Source organism: Hevea brasiliensis, chromosome 16 (assembly GCF_030052815.1).
Source record: "Hevea brasiliensis isolate MT/VB/25A 57/8 chromosome 16, ASM3005281v1, whole genome shotgun sequence".
NCBI classification, from domain to species: Eukaryota; Viridiplantae; Streptophyta; class Magnoliopsida; order Malpighiales; family Euphorbiaceae; genus Hevea; species Hevea brasiliensis.
In genome coordinates this window covers 2,207,846-2,229,238 of record NC_079508.1, presented here as the reverse complement: position 1 = coordinate 2,229,238, position 21,393 = coordinate 2,207,846, and the positions used below count along the sequence as shown (strand labels likewise).

The window sequence follows — 21,393 nt, the reverse complement described above, 5'->3', positions numbered from 1 at the left end:
TTCATTGTGTTTATCAATTTATAATTGCCTTTATCGATTGGCATGAATTTTCTTGCATTCCCTTGACATTTTCATTGTCATTAATCCTTTAATTTAGTCCCAAATAATTGTCTCATTGGGTTTCTCATGAGTTTGGAGTCAGCAACTGAGCTTTCACTTACTTCTCGTAAGGTCACCCATCGCCGGGACCTCCTGCTCATTTAACCTATTTGAACTTTGCTTCTTTTATTTTCCTTTAATTTTACTTGATCTTTATTCAATCAATTTATGACTTCTCACTCTAATTTAAGTGTGTTTCCAGACATCCTGGCTATCCGAACAGACGTTAGTCATCGAAACAGTAGAATATACGGAACTACTTAAAATGAAGGCGTTACAGGTGAAGACTAATTCAATTTAACTTGGAGGTTGAGATTGTTGAAATCCGAGTACCTATTGAATTAGGATTTGATGTTATTGTTAATTTAAAAGTTTAGTATAATTTAAATTAGAAAGATAAAATTTAAAAAAAAAATGAATGAGTTATTTACGATTTTAGGAAGAATAACCCAAATCCATATGGGATTTGGTTTTATAGTGTCACTGTCATTATTGCATAAAAAGGCATGAAGTGGAAAAAAGTTATGCGTGCAACAAATTATAGGTCGAGTTCATTTACTATAAGGGGTGCTTGCATAAGCAATGTGCCATGGAACATATTGAGTGAAGTACAACGAAGTTAAGATGGTAGTTTTTAAGGCACGACATTGTTATGATTTATTGAGTGATTTGTGTAAGAGAAAAGTAATTAGTGTGTGTAATTACTTTTCCTTTGATAGTGAATTTGTTAGTGGAGTAGGCTTAAACTGAACTACGTTAAATGTTATGTTCTTTAATTTGTGTGGATGTGATTTTTTAACAATTATGCATAGAAAGAACAGTCCATTCACGAACAAAAAATAACCCATTATGTATATTTACAACTTCATAGTGTCATTTGTGACAATTCTACAACTCATTAACACCTCTATTTATTTTTGTTTACAACTAAATTTTTGAATACAATGTGTTAAACTCAATCATGAACCTATAATCACAGAACCAAAAATCAACTTAAATTCAATAGGTACAAAAGATTATCAATAACATGTGGCAGTAAAATTTTCAACAAATTTAAGGCACCAAATGTAATGTTGTTATTTAACTCAAATCTCATGGGTTGTGGGAGATGAAGTTGATGATAGCACTCCAAATGTCTGAGTGCTAAAGTAGTATGTTTGATGGTTTCTATATGTTTCTTAGGATTGTTCTACTACTGTGTTTCTTAATCTACTTACTTCATTGGAAAACTTGACATTAACTTCTATGGACTCTAAGAAAGCCTCCGAACATGATCACAATAAAAGTGGCAATTAAAACCTCTAGAGTTTCTTAACTCATCACAGCCAATTGTTGGTAATTAAAAGAAAATAATTGCCTCTATGAGATGGATTTAATTAGGCCAATAACCCATACTAGTGTGTGTTGAAATATGCTTAGAGGGAATGAAATGTTCTCCTGGAACTGGGTGACTAGGAACCTAGCTAACTAAATGCTAAGTAAAGACAGTAACTAAAATACTAATTGAAACAGTAATTAAGTTAGGGATTGTAGAGCAATTGGTAATGAAGCATCTTCAGCTGTTGAAGAACTTAACTTCAACTGTTGAACATTGTAAACACCATATTTTGGCTGACCTCTGAAGTTAAGGAACTTTTAAAATCGAAACTGTATTATCCGTTCTCTGCCGATGTCCCGATCACAAGGTAGCTTTTTCGAACTTACCGATTGATCGTCCCTGGAACAAATCGATCTCACGCTTAAGTTAGATTGCTTTCCGATCTCTTACTCTTTGTCAGATGAGTTAGAGACAATATCGAGTTTCTGGACCATCCAACCTTGCCTATTGATATCCTCTGATCTCTCTGTACAAATATTGTAGAACTTTATTTAGCTAATGATTTGATCAGGCTTCTCGCTCGAATGCCCCAGATATTCCTTAAAATGAAGTTAAGGTTTTTATTCGGTCTAATAATGGTTCCAATCTTAAAAGTTCAAAGTCAATGGCGAATCTCTGTAATTCTAATATTTTAAAGTTTCGTCCAGTATTCGGTCATGACTTAGTTCGATCTCATGTTCACGTGTAATATTTTTCTGATCTCTTATCTTCTGATTAATAGTCATTTTCAAGTTTAATGTTCAACTACATTCAATCAATTAAGTACTCAGACAATTTGGACGCTTTTCGACCTCATCAAGAAATTGAACAAAAAGCTTCAATTCATTTCAAAATAAAATGTACAAGTCATTCGGCAGGAGGTCTCCCCCAGCTTGCTCCCCAGGTACATTATCATTTCTCTCATCCTCTCCCTCTCTCTCAGGCTCCTCCTCGTCTCATCCTCACCCCTAGGGACAAGGTCCACCATCCAGGTGAAATCTTCCTTAGGATAGCGCTTTACAAGCTTGGCCAAAAGATCGCCATGTGCATTCATATAAGTGCCGGCTTCCCTCGTCATGGCCTCTTCTTCTTTCACTCTGATCTCTTTAGTAAGGCAAGTGACATCGGTAGTTTAGAGGGCCTGAGCTTCTTCGAGTTCATGCTCCAGTTCGGCTATCCTGTCCTCATAACATTTCGTCCGACCCTTAATCTCGGCGATGTAGTCCTGAGCAGACGAAAGTTGGGATCGGGCGAAAGCCGCGTCTTGGACCACCTTCAGAATTTCTTGTCTTAAGAGATGAGCCTTTTCTCTAATTATGTGTTGATTCACAAGGCTCTCAATGCTCAAGCTCATCATCTGAGCTAAGAGATCATCAATGCTATCTAGAGTCAGCCTATTCTGGTCGTCTTGGAAGCATATGGTAGCACCCAGAACTTTGGCCAGGCCAGCATTCCCCCAAACTGAGCAGGTCTTCTCTAGAGAGTGAATGAGGGCCTGGGCACCACGAGAAATGGTCCTCATAGCAGGTTGGGAAGACCCTCCCTCCACACTTAAAGAAACAGGTAGAGGTGGCGGTTCTTCCTATCGAGGAGGGGAAAAAGTGATCTCCACCTCTGGGATTGGTTGTCCCAAAGGTCGGGACGAAGAGCTCGGCACCTCTACCGAGTCCCGCCCTGGCATCTGGGATACCGCAACAATCTTCATTTCTTGCACTTTCTGAGTGACCTCTCTTTTTTACTTGTGGCTCTCCTTTGTGTTTTCGCCTCCAGCAATACCTGCACGAAAAATAAGTTAGTGAGATCACCTAAGTCAGGAGGCTAAAGATTCAGGTTATACCGATCCCGGGTCCGAGGTTAGAGAGCTGCAGTTCATAATCTTCATTGGTGATCATCTGCATTAGCCATCACTTCAGTTCGGCCATAACGGCATCCAGATAAGAATACTTGTGAGTGGCCTCCTGATACTTTAATTCCTTTACCATGGCATCCTCGTCTCTATTTAGGGTGATATTCTTTGGAACTGAAGGGACCAGGTACTGCCAACTGCGTGGGAAACCCTCAAAGTTGTTCGAAATCCTGCTCCTCAATATAAAGAACCGGTTCTTCCAATTCTTCAGTGAAGAAGGGAGATCGATAAAAATCTCACAGTGCGGCTTGGCTTGGAAGAACCAGTACTAACTCACCTCTCCCCTATTTATACCCGTCTGATCATTAAATACTCACGAAGTCCCAAGTGACGCATCGGTTAGCAGAACCGAGCCACCTCTTTTACACATCGCAAGAAGGTTCCAGAAACATAATAAAAAATTGAATAAATGAGATTGGTTAGCTAAGGTCATCAAATTGAACAAATTTCCAAACCCATGGATCGGCGAATGACATGTCGTCTAGGGATCAGATCGGATATGCTTATCAGAGATCGGAAAAATAACTAATGTAATAACAAAAGAAAAACATTCAAATAAAAATTTTCATTTCATTTCCAAAAGATCGGATTACATCATTTGGGCGATCTCAAAAGATTGAATTATATTATCTAGGCGATCTCAAAAGATTGGATTACATCATTTGGGCGATCTCTCAAAATCAGCAATACATTCTACCTAGCTTAAAGACTACTCCTAATGCTGGCCCATGTCAAAGCCTAGTCTTGTGGCTGAATCAAAAGATGTGTTTGATCAGAAAGCCGACCACAAATATTGGATAGATGTGCAGCTCAGATAGGGTGACTATGACTCTCATGATATTGAGCGGAGTCATCGCCGATGTCATTGACCAGAACCGAGCTGCAGTCGGGACGCCCGATAAGGTTAAAAGCCAAATGAACTTCAAGAGGCGATCATCGACATCAAGATTGAAATTAGCAGTCCTCTTGTTCGAGATCAATCTACCAATTATACCGATAGACCGATTCAAGATCGGCACGACCATCACTTTTGATCTTGATCGATAAATTAGTTCGGTTCCCTCACTGTCATTAGATGACGTTCTCATAGCTCTTCGATCATCGCGATCATAAATTTTCAGGCGAGGGGCGAAGGAAATGGTCAGAAAAAGATCAAAAGGGCCATCATAATTAGAATTTTCACCGGAAAAGCTAGAATTGGGGAAGTGGTGCATTGAAAATAGACTGAAAAAGGAAAGGTGAAATGTGAAGGTGATTTCCTACTGCTGCATATATATAGGGCCCTGGCATTTATTGCATACAGAACTCGAAGCGGATGCATCGATAACTGAAGAATTTATTACTTTGATCAATGCAAGTTAGATAGAGAGGAAGGATCAGGAATGAGAGAGATCAGGAAATATGAGGGGACTTGATGCAAGAGATAGAGATCGGAAAAGGGAATGGTCATGATGGGAAGATCGAAAGAAATGGGAGGTGACCTATAGAGATCAGAGAACGTAGAGGGGTTAAATAACTTCCAATTAACTCTCTTCATCATCAGATCCATGTTAGTTAAAGCATTTGTAGGCATGATCAAATCTTCACCGCACATCTCATCTGCAAGGACGCCCACCTAGCCGCCAGACGCCAAAACAGTTAAAGCAGCCCCGTACATCCTGATCTCTACCGTCGATTATAATTGTAAGGATGGATCTAGAGCCCTCGGATCAAAAGCAGACGATAAATTCAGCGCTTTTTATTACCAGCCTTTGGATCCATTTTGTAAGGCAAGACCCTGGACCATCGAATTAAGAAGAGAAAGGACGGATATTCTGAACAGAATCCCAACCCTCCATTCTGATTCTCTTTAATTCCCAAACATCAAATTATGTCCTTTTAAATCCAAGCCATCCATCTTGCCCTAGTGAGATCTTGACCCTTCATTTTGGGCACCTGTTCCCTATAAATATCTACATGCAATACTATAGAAGAGATGGAAAAAAAAAAAGGTGGTGGTGATTATCGTGGAAAGACTCTGAAATTTAATTCAGTCTTACCATTTTGAGCTCTCGAAGTATTGAGAAACTTTAGAAACCAGTTTTCTAAAGTATCCCGCTAAAAGGAGAATCCTGAGATTTTCATTTTTAGTGCCTGTGCACTACCTTCTGAAACCATATTTACACTACTTCATTTTCACCACCCTAATATCTGCGCGTTGCTTTCCCAAACTCAACTTCATCCCTAACTGTTCTCATTGTCTGGGGTAAATTCAAGTTCTTTGGTCATCAGCTTTCACCTCTGCAAGATTTGTGGGTACCGGAGTCAGCTCATCTACCTCCCTAACTTTCCACAGGTAAGCGTCTAAACTGTTATTTTGTCGAAAATCCTTGTTTTGTTTTCTCCAGCTTTCTTTTAAGATTTCTTTTATATCCAGTCACACCAAATCTCAAAATAGATTATCTAGGCCCAAAATTATTTCTTGTGTCTTCTTTTTCTATTCATTCGCAAACTCTATTTATCATTTCTTAGTTTTCATTCCTTTAAAGAATAGATGTTTGAGTCATTAGCGACTCATAAATACTCTAGAAGAAATATATAGGTAGAAGTTCTTTAATATGAGAGTTGTTAGTCTGAATAAATGAAAAATGATAAAGGAAGACAGGTGTAGCAAGAGTCGAATAGGTGGGAAACCAAAATAGGTCAAATAAACAAATTATGAGATCGGGTCACGGAATGAGCCCAGGCGATAGGACAACAGATCTGGAATTAAAATAAGCTTGGATCCCGAGCGAGCAACTAAAAAGAGACTGGATCAAAGAGTTTGGATAAAGCGATCACACGAAAGATCGGCAATGAGTTCGATCTTTCGTCCTCCATCTAGTTATAAGGTCCCATAGGCTAGGAAAAGCGTTACACGGGTTTCCTGTGTCTTCGGTACTCTATTCCCATAAAAGAAATCCAGAATGACCCTTTACCTGAATCCTTAGTTTCAAAGTTCCTACAAATGCCATTCTAATAAATACATTAAGAGTTTGGGCGAGAGTTCTTACCTGAACTCAATCTAATTTTTAACGCAACACATTAAGAGTTCGGGAGAGAGTTCTTATCCCGACTTAATCTAATTTTTAACGTAATACATTAAGAGATCGGGGGAGAGTTCTTACCCGAGCTCAGCTTAATTTTTAAACACGATATATTAAAGAGATCGGAGGAGAGTTCTTATCCGAAATCTCCCATTTAAATTTTAAACAGAATACATTAAGAGATTGGGGGAGAATTCTTACCCGAGCACAGCTTAATTTTTAAATGCAATATATTAAAGAGTTCGGAGGAGAGTTCTTATCCGAAATCTCCCATTTAAATTTTAAACAAAATATACTAAGAGATCGGGAGAGAGTTCTTACCCGAATTCTCGGCCAAAAATCTTAATAAAATATGTGGAGATCGGAGAAGAGTTCTTATCTGAAATCTCTCGCTTAAATTTTAAACAGATACACTAAGAGATTAGGGGAGAGTTCTTACCCGAATTCTCGGCCAAAAATCTTAATAAAATATGTGGAGATCGGAGAAGAGTTCTTATCTGAAATCTCTCGCGTAAATTTTAATAGAATACATTAAGAGATCGGAAGAGAGTTTTTACTCGAATTCTCTTAACTTAAATCCAAATTAAAATATCAAAACTTCAATATGCGAATTAACCCCCAACAAAAATCTGTTACATTGCATCTAATCATTGAAGGATCATCTCATGTACTTATGTTCTTGGGCAATCCTAAATAGTGAGATATCAAATATTCCTTTTATCCGCACAAAGGATTAACATCATCATTCCAACCCCCTAATTATCAGTTTCAATTTAATATGAGCATAACATTAAATCTGCTTACCCTCGTTGAGGAACGAGGTGGGGTGCCTAACACCATCCCCACCCATATGCGAACCCTGAACTAAAATCTCTGTTTTCAAAGTAGTTTTTAATTTCTTCTTAAATGGTTTTCTTTAATTTCCCTCAAAATTAAAATGGCGACTCCTCACTTTTCCCAATTCAGTGAGAATTCGTCCAGCGACCGCAAAAACCCTTGCGATAACTTGGAGATTCCACTGGAGACTTGTTTTTTTTTCAACTTAACCCTGGTTTAGAGGTCCAAAAGCAGATTTAATTTTGTGCTCTTGTAAATTAAAATCATAATTAGGGGGCTTAACTTGTAAAATTCGAAAGTCTTAATATGATTATTCTTTCTAACTATTTTGCTTTTTTTTATTGTCGTATTTATTATAGTAATCTTCGTTTAAAAAAAAAACTCCCCTATACAGGGAAGAGGTAAATATGTCCCTTCACACATTAACTACTTACATGATGTCCTCACACACTTCAGCCCTATACTTGGGCTTTCTTACCCTTTTAAGAAATAGGAGGAAGTCTTGTAGCGGTACCCGTGGGTTTTACCCCGTTAGTATCCGTGAAGGCTTCTGCTCAGATTGGAACTTGTTTCATCTACTGTGATACCTGTGGAATTCTCCCATTAGTATCATGGTAGCGGAATGAGGCTCTACTGTTTATAATAGGGATAATTTGGGAACCTATGGCTTTAAAAAATTAGACCTTGAGCTAAACTATCACGGTAGCTGAAAAATCATAGCAAACTACCTCGTAAGATAGAACTATCCAATTAGATAGTACTTACCCGATATTAGGACTCTCCCTATTTTAGGACAAAAGGGACATACTTGCTTTCACCTTACTCTATTTATATTTTTAAATTTTTTAAGGGTAATTTTGAATCATACTGTTGGAATGATCTAAACACCTTCCTACTTTGATAGGTGTATAAATATTGCCACGCCAGCAGTATAATTTAAAATTACCTGAATTTATTCTGCTAACCTATTTCCCACAAGAAACCAACATTGCTTCAAATAAAGCAAACCCGACCGAGCAAGCAGTTCAACCAAATAGAGTGTACTTGACAAGGTCCTGAGCAAATAAGATAATAGAAGACCAGGAACAAGTATAGAACCTACAGGGACAAGTTTTAGAATTGAGAGACCAAGTCTCAGAGTTGATGGAACTGATGAAAGAGATGTCCCAAAATAAAGAAACCATCCGACCTACACCATAATCAAATTTGCCACTACCTCCCCCATTCCCAACAACGGTTGATTCCCATCAAGCTTCAACCTCTTTTACCTTCCAGCCTCCTATTCCTGATCCAACGATCACTGTTAACCCAACACTCCCAAATAATGACTTACCCTTTTCTTATTATCCAGCTATCTCAAACGCCGAATTGCACCCTTTCGTACCAATCCCTCCAGTTCACCCTGCAACTTATTTCCCAACCAGAGGAATGGCTTATGCAGCAGGGGGTGAAAATAGAGAAAAAGAAAGTGAGAAGTTGTTTGCTCTAGAGGAGAGACTAAGAGCTATAGAAGGTCTGAACATGTATGGCTCAGTAAATGTATCGTCACTGAGATTGGTACCGGATGTAGTGGTACCGCCAAAGTTTAAAGTTTCGAACTTTGACAAGTATACCAAAAATTCAGACCCCCGTATCCATTTGGCCACTTACATAGCCAAAATGTTTGCCCTCACTGAAGATGACAGGCTTCTAGTCCACTTCTTTTATGAAAGCCTCTCCGGGGCAGCATTGTGATGGTGCATACAATCGAATAGGAGCAAACTACGCTCCTAGAAAGATTTGGCTAATGCTTTCCTTAAGCAATACAAGTTCAATTGCGATGTTGCCCCCACAAGAAGAGACCTCCAAAACCTAGTGCAGAAAGAGAGGGAAAGCTTTAAGGAGTATGCCTAGAGGTGGAGAGAAAAGGCGGCTAAAGTTTATCCTTCGATGACGAATAATGAACTCTGCTCTCTGTTCATTGAGACACTGAAGGCCCCATACTTCAATTTAATGATTGGGAATACTTCTAACAGTTTTTCTGATATCATCCAGACTGGAGAAAGGATTGAAGCGAACCTCCAATTAGGAAGATTACAAGAAGTGGTCGGGGAGGGTTCCATGAAAAAGCCTAATAATTTCGGGAAAAGGAAGGAAGGGGATGTCCACTCCATTTCAAGACAAACTCACCTACCACCACAAAACAATTTTTGCCCATACACCCCAGCCCAAAATCCATATCCTCCAAACCAAAACCCAATGGTAGAGAATGTTCCTCCCCCATCCCCAAACTATCTTTGCCCCCAATATCCTTCCCAGACCTTCTGATCAAAATACTCCTTTCAGACCACCTGCTCCTTAATCCAACCCAAGACCACCAAGGAATCCTGATCCACCTCTCCCCCTTCCACTCAGTGAAATCTACCGATACCTATTTGGTATAAATCAGATAGTGCCTATCCCCCTTGACCCGATTTAGCCACCATATCCTAGGTGGTATGACGCTAGTGCCCGATGTGAGTATCATGGTGGGGCAATGTGGCACTCAACTGATAATTGTGGAGCTCTCCAGGGAAGAGTACAACCCTGATCAGAAATAGGGGGTTAAAAATTGAGGGAAATGGCTCTCTTCCCAACGTCACTTCAAACCCGTTGCCTAATCATGGTACAGGCAATGGCATGAATATGATAGAACCTGGGGATGGAAGTAAAGAGCCTCCTAAAGAACCATCCATTGATGTCATACAACTGGACTCCCTGTCTGAGGCACTAATTTCAACAATCGCTGAGGGGTAAGAGCTTGATAATTGGAAAGCAGAAGATATCCTTGTGCTTAATCTCGAGTAAAGTACATTTTGTTATCAACCCTTGATCATTCTATCCATGGTGACAAGTGTAATACTATAAATGGACCCTTTTTTTTATGATAGAAGTATTAATGAACTAATAGCGCATTTTATATCTAATTCTCTTTTCCTTTCACCATTAAAATTTATATTTTTTTTAATATATACTCCACTTTCATTGCTTTAGGACCATTGATCAATTCACACCTAATAATTCAATTGACTCATAAGTTCCTTATGTTAATTTCAAAACTCCCATAACTGCCATTAGTTCAAGTGATTCCGAAGAAGAGTCTATATAAGAACAAGGGCGAAAAAGATGAACCCTCCCTGGTGCCTTGTGGGGATGAAATGCACACCATAAATCTAGGGACTGAGGAAACGAAGAGGGAACTTAAGGTCGTGAATAACGGAGAATTAGAGAGTATGGTTAGCTTGCTCAAAGAATTCATTGATGTATTCTTGTGGAGCTATGATGACGTGCCGGGATTGGATCCTTAAATAGTAATGCACAAGATTCCCCTGATTCTTGGGATAATTCCAGTGAAATAGAAGTTGAGAAGAATGAATCCTGACACGCTACTCAAAGTTAGGGATGAAGTCAAAAATTAGTATGATGCTGGTTTCTTGGAAGTGGTCAAATACCCTCAGTGGATAGCTAATGTTGTCCCGATAATGAAGAAGGATGGAAGAATCAGGGTATGTGTTGATTACAGGGATCTCAATAAGGTAAGCTTAAAGGATGATTTCCCTCTCCCACACATAAATGTGCTGGTAGACAATGCTGCAGGGCTAGGAAAATCTTTGTGTATCGACGGGGCATCGGGGTATAACCAAATCCCCATGGATGAGGAGGACAAAGACAAAACTGCTTTTATCACCCAGTGGGGGGGTATTTTGCTATCGGGTGATACCCTTTGGGTTAAAGAATGTCGGAGCTACCTACCAACGCGCCATGGTCACATTATTCCACAATATGATGCACAAGGAAGTGGAAGTGTATGTGGATGACATGATTATCAAATCTAGAGAGGGAGGCAGTCACGTACAGGTGTTGAGAAAGGCTAAGGAAGTATCAACTGAAACTGAACCCAGCTAAGTGTGTGTTCGAGACAAGGTCTGGTAAGCTATTGGGATTCATAGTAAGTGAGAAGGAATAGAAGTGGATCCAGAAAAAGTTTGAGCCATTCAAGAAATGCCATCCCCAAAGACAGAAAGGGAGGTGCGCAGTTTCTTGGGAAAGCTGAATTACATTTTGAGATTCATCTTCAACCTCACTGCTAAGGCTGAGCCTATTTTTAAACTACTTAAGAAGAATAACACCACTCAGTGGGATCAAGTTTGTCAAGAGGCTTTCGAAAAGATTAAACAATACCTATCAAATCCACTAATATTGGTTCCTCCCGTGGTGGGAAGGCCGTTGATTCTGTATATGACAGTTCAGCAGAGCTCAATGGGTTTTGTTCTCGGACAGTACGATGACACGGGAAGAAAGGAAAGAGCCATTTACTACTTAAGCAAGAAATTCAATGATTGCGAGTCGAGATACTCATTCCTAGAGAAAACTTGTTATGCATTGGCATGGACAGCAAATCGGCTTAAGCACTACAAGTTGAATTATAAAACATGGCTCATCTCCCGAATGGACCCCATTAAGTATGTATTTGAAAGCCCGTTCGTGCTAGGGAGGATAACAAAATGGCAGGTCATACTTTCTCAATATGACATTGTCTACATGACCAGAAAGGCAGTAAAAGGAAGCATAATTGCTTATCTCCTAGTAGAAAACCTGATCTAGGATTATGAGGTCCTGGATTTTGAATTTCCCGATGAGTATGTTAATGAAGTCAGCAGCGAGGACACAGAACCGAATGATGTATGGGAAATGTATTTCGACGGAGTGGTCAATTTGTCCGGTAATGGGATTGGAGCAGTTTTGATATCCCCATATGGAAAACACTTCCCAATAGCTATCAAGCTAAGGTTCAACTGCACTAACAATGTTGCAGAGTATGAAGCCTGTGTGATGTGCCTACAGGCTGCCATCGAAATAAAGATCAGGAAGTTAGAGGTATACGGAGATTCAACTTTGATCATTTACTAAGTCAAAGGGAAATGGAAAACTAAAGACCCGAAACTAATCCCATATCAAAAATATCTCCTAGAATTGATTAAGAAATTCGAAGAGATTTCTTTCTCTCACCTCAATCGTGATAAGAACCAGTTCGCCGATGCCTTAGCTACTATAGCAGTCATGACTCAGATGGAAGAGGAACAGACAACACAAGTGTTACGAATCAAAGCAAGGAGTGAGTCGGCCTACTGCTTCATGATCGAAGAAGAAACAAATGGCAAACCCTGGTATTATGACATCCAAGTCTACATCAAAACAAGGGAATATCCTCCCGGGGCAAGCAGAAATGAGAGAAGGATGATCAGGAGATTAACAGTGGGATATTTCCCTAGTGGGGAAATTTTGTACAAAAGAAGCTCCAATGGCGAATTATTGAGGTGCGTGGATGCAAAAGAAGCAATGAGGATCCTTTTTGAAACTCATGAGGGGAATTGTGCTACTCATGCAAATGGGCATATAATGGCCAAGCAAATCATGAGACGAGAATACTTCTGGACTACTTTGGAAAAAGACTGCATTGAGTACTTTCGGAAGTATCATAAATGTCAAATCTATGATGATCCGATAAATGTCCCCCCTTATCTGCTTTTTAATCTTGTCTCACTTTGGCCATTTGCAATGTAGGGCATTAACGTAATCGGTTCTATTAATCCCAAGGCCTCCAATGGGCACAAGTTCATCTTGGTGGCTATTGACTACTTTTCTAAATGGGTTGAGGCAACATCATATGCACATATCAGGCAAAATACATTCCTCAAATTTCTCAAGAATAATGTTATCTGCCGACACGGCCTTCCTAATGAAATTGTCACTGACAATGCTAAGAATTTGAATGGTCTAAAGATCTGAAGTTTGTGTGACTAGTACAAAATCTGATATCTCAATTCTTCACTATACCATCCCCAAATTGTAACACCCCAAATTTTATTATTTATGAGTATTTTTGGCATTTTAATTTTATTTGAATTTTAGGAATTTTTTTGAGATTTTTCGGATTTTAAAAATCGGGTTCGATTTTCCGAAAATATAAACTTTGATGATTTTTAAAAATTAATTTAAAGACCACGTGGCAAAACTAAAAATATATTTAGAGTCTACGTATTTTTTTGAATTTTCTGGAATTTTTTCGGAATTTTTGGACCTCGTTTTCGGTCCGTGATAAAAATTTAAAATTTTGTATTTGAATCGAACCGCCGAATCGAGCCGACCGGATCGGACCGGTCGAATCGGACCGGTCTCTTCTCTTTTTCTTCCTCTTCCTCCCGCGCGCGACGCACTCCCCTTCTCTCTCTCTTTTCTCTCTCCTCCCCTCCCCTGCGCCTCCCTGCGCCCTCCTCGCCGCCTCCCGGCCAGTCGGCCGGAACGCGCGATTCTCCCCTGCGCGCGCCATTAGCTTCCTCGGCCATCCGGCGATCCGGTCCGATTGGACCGGGTCTTGTGTCCAAAACCATCTACTCGGCGAGAGCTTTCCATAGACACCAAGAACGCCGAAATCCATCGAGCGGATTGTCCGATTTTAGCTCGGGAAGATTTTAGCCCATTTCGACTTTTGGGCTAAATTTCTCGAAAACCGTGAATCCCACGAGGAAACCGAGGCCACCGGACGCTCCATTCGTCGAGAGCTTAGCGACATAAATTTGAATTTTTCCGACACCGCTTTTGGTGGGTCCCACTAACCGCGGTGTATTTTCGAGCATTAAATGAGCTTAGAAAATTCTGAAAATTTTATGTACTAAACCCCGTGTTATGTGGTTCTTGTATGTATCCTCGATTCGCGGAAATTCGACGATTGATCGGTGCGCAAAATTTCAAAAGTCTCGAATTGGCCGAGGTTTTGGCTAGCCCCATTGTCGACGTCGGCGCGTTCAAGTCGGAATCGGCAAAGGTAAACCGAACCTTGTTTTTACGTAATTTTCTAGTGCTTAAATAGGATTAAAAATCCATAAAATATTCGTGGTAGCTTAGAAAATTACGATTCTTTTGCAATAGCTTAGTAATATTGCTAAGGACCGCGGGCAAAGTTTTACAATTTTAGAGCTTGTTTGGGCGTTTGCAAAAATGATCAATAATAAGGACTAAATTGAAATTTTGCGTATTGTGATGGGTGATTGATTTGATGGGCGGGAGGCTGTGTGATATGATTGAACTGTTGATATATGGATTGTGAATATAGAAGTGCGTTTTTAGCCCATTTGCGAGTTGGGTAGGTCCTAGGTATAGGGAGACTCTGCGGATTTTCGACTTAGGACGTGCTTGATATTTTTCTTTGTTTGTATTGAGTCAAATTTATTAAATAGATGTAATGTAATTGTCATGTGAGCCGGGACAGCCTTCTTCCTCCGCCAAGCCGCCACAGTAATTTTTCGTCAAGTCTGTGAGTAAAATATTAATTTTAACTGTAATTTCGATATTATTATATGTTCAGCATGTCCATGCATCACTTATATGCATATATTTATGTAGTTAAACTCTAGGCACGAATTATGTTGCATTGATAACTGTTAATGTGCCATGAGTGTTGTTGTGGTAATTTGGAGCAGTGTGCGTGCGTTGGCGTGCGTGTGATGTGGTGTGGACTATGGATAGGACGGGTAGACACGGCTTGAGTTCTTGTGGGACCGGTCCTTGGGTAGACACGGCTTGAGTTCTTGGGACCCGATTTGGTATTTAAGTGGAAGTCCGAAATGAGTTCTTCACTGGCACAGTTGGATTTAAGAGAGTATAGGGATCGGCTCCCATATACTATGAATGATGTTACAGGTTGTTTGAGTGCTCCAAATTACCCTTTTGATGCTATGATGTGAATAGGATGTTGATGTTGCATTTCACTCTACAGGTTGCATTAGTTTCAGATAGTTATAGAGATTATAGTTAAGATTGATATTTTACTCTCTGAGTCGAACGCTCACTCCTGTTCAAAAATTTTTACAGCCAGGAGGATATTTTGTTTTGGGTTAACCTCCTTTTCTACCTCGCAGTTGTTTATCAATATTGTGTAATTTTAATTACTCCTAGAATTTCGCATGTGTTAGCGGTATTTATTTGAAATTGGTCCGTAATATTTTTATCATGTTGGACTGTAAACTTAAATATGTTATGCATGTTGATGGATTGGATGAGGAGCCGAGCTCCCATTTATTTTATGTTGATGAGTATGTGGAGGGTGGTGAGCTCCCCAATTGAGTATTTATTGTGTTTACAGTCGGGTGAGTCAAAAACTCCCGTTGGAAAGTCCATTTTATGGCGGACTCTGTCCGCTTGTTTTCTTGAAATTGGGCCCAAATGGGCCTTAGAGTTGTTAATGAATAGTTAAGGCTTACTACGGGCCTCGGGGCTTTAGGGTGGCCTGTGTCCTAGTCTTGGTCCGGCCCATAGGTTGGGTCGTGACAAATGTGGTATCGAGCCGGACTCCCCTCGATGCAGTGGGTGCGAGGCGCCCCAGTGAAGTTGGTGGGTTGTAACGATTTGGGGACGGCGTCATGCGCTGCAGTGCCGCCGTCCACATCGGAAATGGGAGAAGGGAATCTGGGCCATATATGTGGGGTCACCTAAACTGTCAGCGCTTTTGGGAGCGAAACCTCCCAAGGGACAATCCGTGAGGCCCACGGGCCAAAGCGGACAATACTGACTGGGCTGGGCTGGGTCGTTACAATTGGTATCAGAGCTTAGGCTCCAGATTCTTAGGGCATGTTGTCTAAAGTGTTGGGAAGAGTCTAATAGGAGTCACATGCGGAAATATAGGGTCCACATTCGTCTTGCATTGTCATCTTTGCTTCTAGTTTCTGCTCCATATGTTATGTATAAATATGAGTCTATAGAGCTGTATAATGTGCGCTTTGAATTTTGTGGGCTAATCTTGAATTTCGTGAAAATGCGTAGAAGCGGAGAGGCGCCATCGCACTGAGCAGATGTGCCCGACGAAGTGTCGGCACGATGAGGCGCCGCCAGGAGGCGGGGTAGGAGGCCTAGAGGCTCAAGTAGAGGAGCGACCAAGATCTGAGAGCAGTCCTTTATGGCACAGGTCCCATGGACCCCATGGCGCTACTCTAGGTCTGCAGAGAACCATCGACATGATGGCTCAGTATATGGTCCATCCTCCACCGCACCAAGAGAGGAATCTTACAAACAGATCATAAACTTCAAGAAGTTGGTGCCCGGTACTTATGATGTGTCAGACGACGCATATCGGTTTTTGGATTCTGCGGCGACAGCGAATTACGATTGGTGATAGAAGATTGATAGAATGTATGCAGCACGTCATGGGGCCCATGCCTAGGCAATGGATGAATGACTACGTGTTACCTCGGATGGAGGGTTTGACATGGGCTCAGTTTGTGGAACTTTTCATCAATCGGTTCGTGCCAGAAAGCTTCAGAGATCAGAAGCAGTGGGCCTTTGAGGCCTTAAGACAGAATGGCAGGTCTGTAGATGAATATGCTACAGAATTTCTGGAATTGAGCAGATATGCCCCTACAGCAGTAGCTACAGAAAAGATGAAGGTGAAAAGATTCCTAAAGGGGCTTGACAGGAGGTATGCGAACACAGCCATGATGTCCGATCTTTTGATGTGGTGGTGGATCGAGCAGACAGTTGAGGTTAACTATCTTTGTGGATGACAGCGGAAGAGCAAAGAAAATCAGAGCAGAGGGTTATTCTGGTGTTGGCGACTCGGGTACTATTGTTAGTGGTGGCCATACTTCTTACAGAGGTAGAAGGAGAAATAAGAGGAGTGGTTTTAGTCACTAATCCAGGGTTCGCACTGAGTGCGGATCCGGCAAGGCGATTACGCTCTGGTTCAGGATCCTCTTTGGCACCGTGTGCACAGTGTGGAAGAGGACATTCATGACCTTGTTTGATGGGGTCGAGTATGCTTCTGTGTGGCCAACGGCCACTTTGCTAGAGCGCCCCATTTTTGATGAGCCACAGATGGGGTCACGGGGTTACATTGCAAATGTTCCTCGACAATTGTATCCGGTGCTTCCAACATGGCGGCGATCGATTCGATGTGGCGAGGACAAGGGGCGTGGAATGGAGGCGGTCAGAGGTAGAAGTCGATGTCGTGGTTACGCCACTCGGGGTAGGGGACAAGCTCGAGTTTTCACCACGACCCACCGGGATGCTCAAGCTTCAAATGCGGTTGTGGCGAGTATTCTTACAGTCCATTCTTATGAGGCTCGTGTTTTGATAGATCCGGTGCTACGCACTCATTTGTCTCCCCGTGTTTGCCATGAGGTTGGGTAGAAACCCTACAACTTTAGAGTGCCCTTTGTCGATGCTACCCCACTTAGTGACAACATAGAAGTAGACATGGTATTTCCGGTAGCCCAGTGGTAGTGGATGGAAAGATCCTCCCACAGACTTGGTTCCTCTACCCGATGTGGATTTCGATGTAATCCTGGGGATGGACTGGTTGGCAACTCATTATGCCACCTTAGACTGCAGGAACAAAAAGGTGTATTTCCACATACCTGGTGTGGAAGAGTTTAGCTTTGATGGTGACAGGAGCGTGGCTCCATATAATTTGGTGTCAGCAATTAGTGCTAGAAAAATGTTGAGGCGTGGATGCCAAGGGTATTTGGCATTGGTGAGAGATACCTCTGTAGAAGGTGTCAGCATGGAAAATGTTCCTGTTGTCAGAGAATTTATGGATGTCTTCCCAGAGGAGCTTCCAGGGTTGCCACCAGAAAGGGGAATAGAGTTCTGCATTGATGTTATTCCGGGTACAAACCCCATATCCATGCCACCTTACAGGATGGCACCAGAATTGAAAGAGTGAAGGAGCAACTACGGGAGCTTTTGGACAAGGGTTTCATACGTCCGAGCACTTCACCCTGGGGTGCTCCTGTTCTATTTGTGAGAAAGAAGGATGGGTCATTGAGGTTGTGTATCGACTACAGACAGCTGAACAAGGTCACTGTGAAGAACAAGTATCCACTTCCTCGGATCGATGATTTGTTTGATCAGCTCCAAGGAGCTAGATTCTTTTCCAAGATAGACCTTCGATCGGCTACCATCGTTGAGAATCGGGAATGAGGCGTGTCCAAAACGGCTTTCGTGACAAGATATGGTCATTATGAGTTCTTGGTGATCACTTTTGGACTAACTAATGCACCCCTTCATGGACTTGATGAGCAGGTGTTCAAGCCATTTTGGACCCGTTTGTCATCGTATTCATAGATGACATTTTGGTGTACTCGGGCCGAGGAAGAACACGTGTGGCACTTGAGAATGGTGTTGCGAGGCGTTGAGGAGCACGGTATATGCCAAATTTTCAAAATGTGAATTTTGGCTGAAAGCATCTCATTCTTGGGACACGTGGTTTCTAGTACCGGCATTCCAGTGGATACCACGAAAATTGAAGGAATCGATTGGCTTAGGCCTACAATCACCGAGGTGCGAAGTTTTTACTGGTTTAGTGGCTACTCTGAGCGTTTTGTACAAGATTTCTCCAGAATAGCGGCTCCCCTAACTAAGTTGACCAGGAAGAATGTTCCATTCATTTGGACAGATGACTGTGAGGTGAGTTTCCAGAAGCTCAAGGAGTGTCTAACCACTGCCCCTGTGTTGACACTACCTGTGAGTGGTGAAGGATACACCGTGTATTGTGACGCCTCCAGAGTTGGCCTAGGGTGTGTTTTGATGCAGAATGGAAAGGTAGTGGCTTATGCTTCAAGGCAGCTGAAGAGGCATGAGCAGAACTACCCCACCCATGATTTGGAAATGGCGGCTGTAATCTTTGCACTAAAAATCTGGAGACACTACCTGTATGGTGAAGTGTGCGAGATATACACCGACCATAAGAGTTTGAAGTACATCTTCCAACAGAGGGACTTGAACTTGAGACAGAGGAGATGGATGGAGCTTCTGAAGGACTATGATTGCACCATCCAGTACCACCCTGGAAAGGCCAATGTTGTGGCAGATGCCTTGAGCAGAAAATCTTCTGGCAGTTTGGCGCACATTTCGGTAGAGAAGAGACCGTTGATTCGGGAGGTACATGAATTGATGGATCAAGGTTTAATCCTAGATCTGTCAGATGAGGGGGTATTGTTGGCTCACTTTTCAGTGAGACCAGACTTGAGGGACAGAGTTAGAGTTTCCCAGCACAGAGACCAACAATTGATGAAGATCATAGAAAGAGTACAAGGTGATGGTGGTGAGTTTGGAATTGCCAATGATGGCGAGCTCGTGCTAGGTTCTAGGATATGTGTGCCCGATGTGGACAACCTCAGGAATGAAATCATGCGAGAGGCACACTACACAGCATGCAGTGTCCACCTGTTCCACCAAGATGTACCATGATGTGAAAGATAGCTACTGGTGGAATGGCATGAAGAGAGACATAGCAGACTTTGTGTCCAAGTGCTTGACTTGTCAGAAGGTGAAGTTTGAACACCAGAGACCGTCAGGGAAGCTGCAAGAGCTCCCTATCCCAGAATGGAAGTGGGAAATGATCACTATGGATTTTGTGACTGGGTTGCCTCGTACCACGCGAGGATATGATTCGATATGGGTAATTGTAGACCGCTTGACCAAATCAGCTCACTTCTTAAAGACTACATACTCAGGCACGCAGTATGCCCGGCTCTACATTCGAGAAATAGTCAGATTGCATGGAATTCCGGCTTCCATAATATCTGATAGAGGGCCCCAGTTCACTTCTCGATTTTGGAGAAAGTTGTAGGAGGCACTTGGCACACAATTGAACTTGATCTGACCTTCCACCTCGCAGACGGACAGTCCGAAAGGACAATCCAAACACTGGAAGACATGCTTCGCATGAGTGTCTTGGATTTTGGAGGTCAATGGGATGAGCAGTTAGCTTTGGTGGAGTTTGCCTACAACAACAGTTATCACTCCAGCATAGGGATGGCACCCTATGAGGCACTATATGGAAGAAAGTGTAGGTCTCCTCTGTGTTGGACAGAAATGGGGGAAGCAAGGGTGCATGATGTAGACCTAGTGCAGTACACTTCAGAAGTAGTTCCTTTAATCAGGGAACGACTGAGGACAGCTTTCAGTAGACAGAAGAGTTATGCAGACCCCAGACGGAGGGATGTGGAGTTTGCAGTGGGCGACTATGTATTCCTAAAGGTTTCTCCAATGAAGGGAGTCATGAGATTTGGAAAGAAGGGCAAGTTGGCACCTCGGTATATCGGACCTTTTGAGGTTACTGATAGAGTTGGAGCAGTTGCCTACCGGTTGGAACTACCACCCAACCTTTCTCACGTTCATCCCGTGTTTCACATCTCCATGCTCAGGAAATACATTCCCGATCCTTCTCATGTACTGCAGCCGGATGTGATAGAGCTAAAGGAGAACTTGACATTTGAGGAGCAGCCTGTAGCCATAGTGGACTACCAAGTGAGACAGCTGAGATCCAAACAGATCCCTATGGTCAAGGTTTTGTGGAGGAGTCAGTCAGTGGAAGAGTGCACCTGGGAGTCAGAGCGGGACATGCGTAGCAAGTACCCTTACTTGTTCAATGTATAATCATGTACTTTATTCTGCCTTGTGTAAAAAATTCGAGGACGAATTTTCTGTAAGGGGGGAAGAATGTAACACCCCAAATTTTATTATTTATGAGTATTTTTGGCATTTTAATTTTATTTGAATTTTAGGAATTTTTTTGAGATTTTTCGGATTTTAAAAATCGGGTTCGATTTTCCGAAAATATAAACTTTGATGATTTTTAAAAATTAATTTAAAGACCACGTGGCAAAACTAAAAATATATTTAGAGTCTACGTATTTTTCTGAATTTTCTGGAATTTTTTCGGAATTTTTGGACCTCGTTTTCGGTCCCGAGGCAGAGTAAAAATTCAAAATTTTGTATTTCGAATCGAACCGGCCGAATCGAACCGGACCGGATCGGACCGGTCGAATCGGACCGGTCTCTTCTCTTTTTCTTCCTCTTCCTCCCGCGCGCGACGCACTCCCCTTCTCTCTCTCTTTTCTCTCTCCTCCTCCCCGCCGCCGGCCGCCTCCTGCGCCCTCCTCGCGGCCGCCTCCCAGTCGGCCCGTGCCGGAACGCGCGATTCTCCTTTGCGCGCGCCGCTTCGACTTCCCCGGCCAAATCCGGCCGATCCGGCCACCGATTGGACCGGGTCTTGTGTCCAAAACCATCTACTCGGCGAGAGCTTTCCATAGACACCAAGAACGCCGAAATCC

At 42.0% G+C, this 21,393-nt stretch overlaps 1 non-coding gene across 1 annotated transcript; it reads right to left on the bottom strand.

Annotated features, from left to right (window-relative positions):
• Positions 1–1,162: 1,162 nt before the first annotated feature.
• On the bottom strand, positions 1,163–1,241 carry LOC131175214 (small nucleolar RNA snoR97). Its single transcript, XR_009145377.1, has one exon. It is a non-coding gene; the product is annotated as a small nucleolar RNA snoR97 (small nucleolar RNA).
• Positions 1,242–21,393: the final 20,152 nt, after the last annotated feature.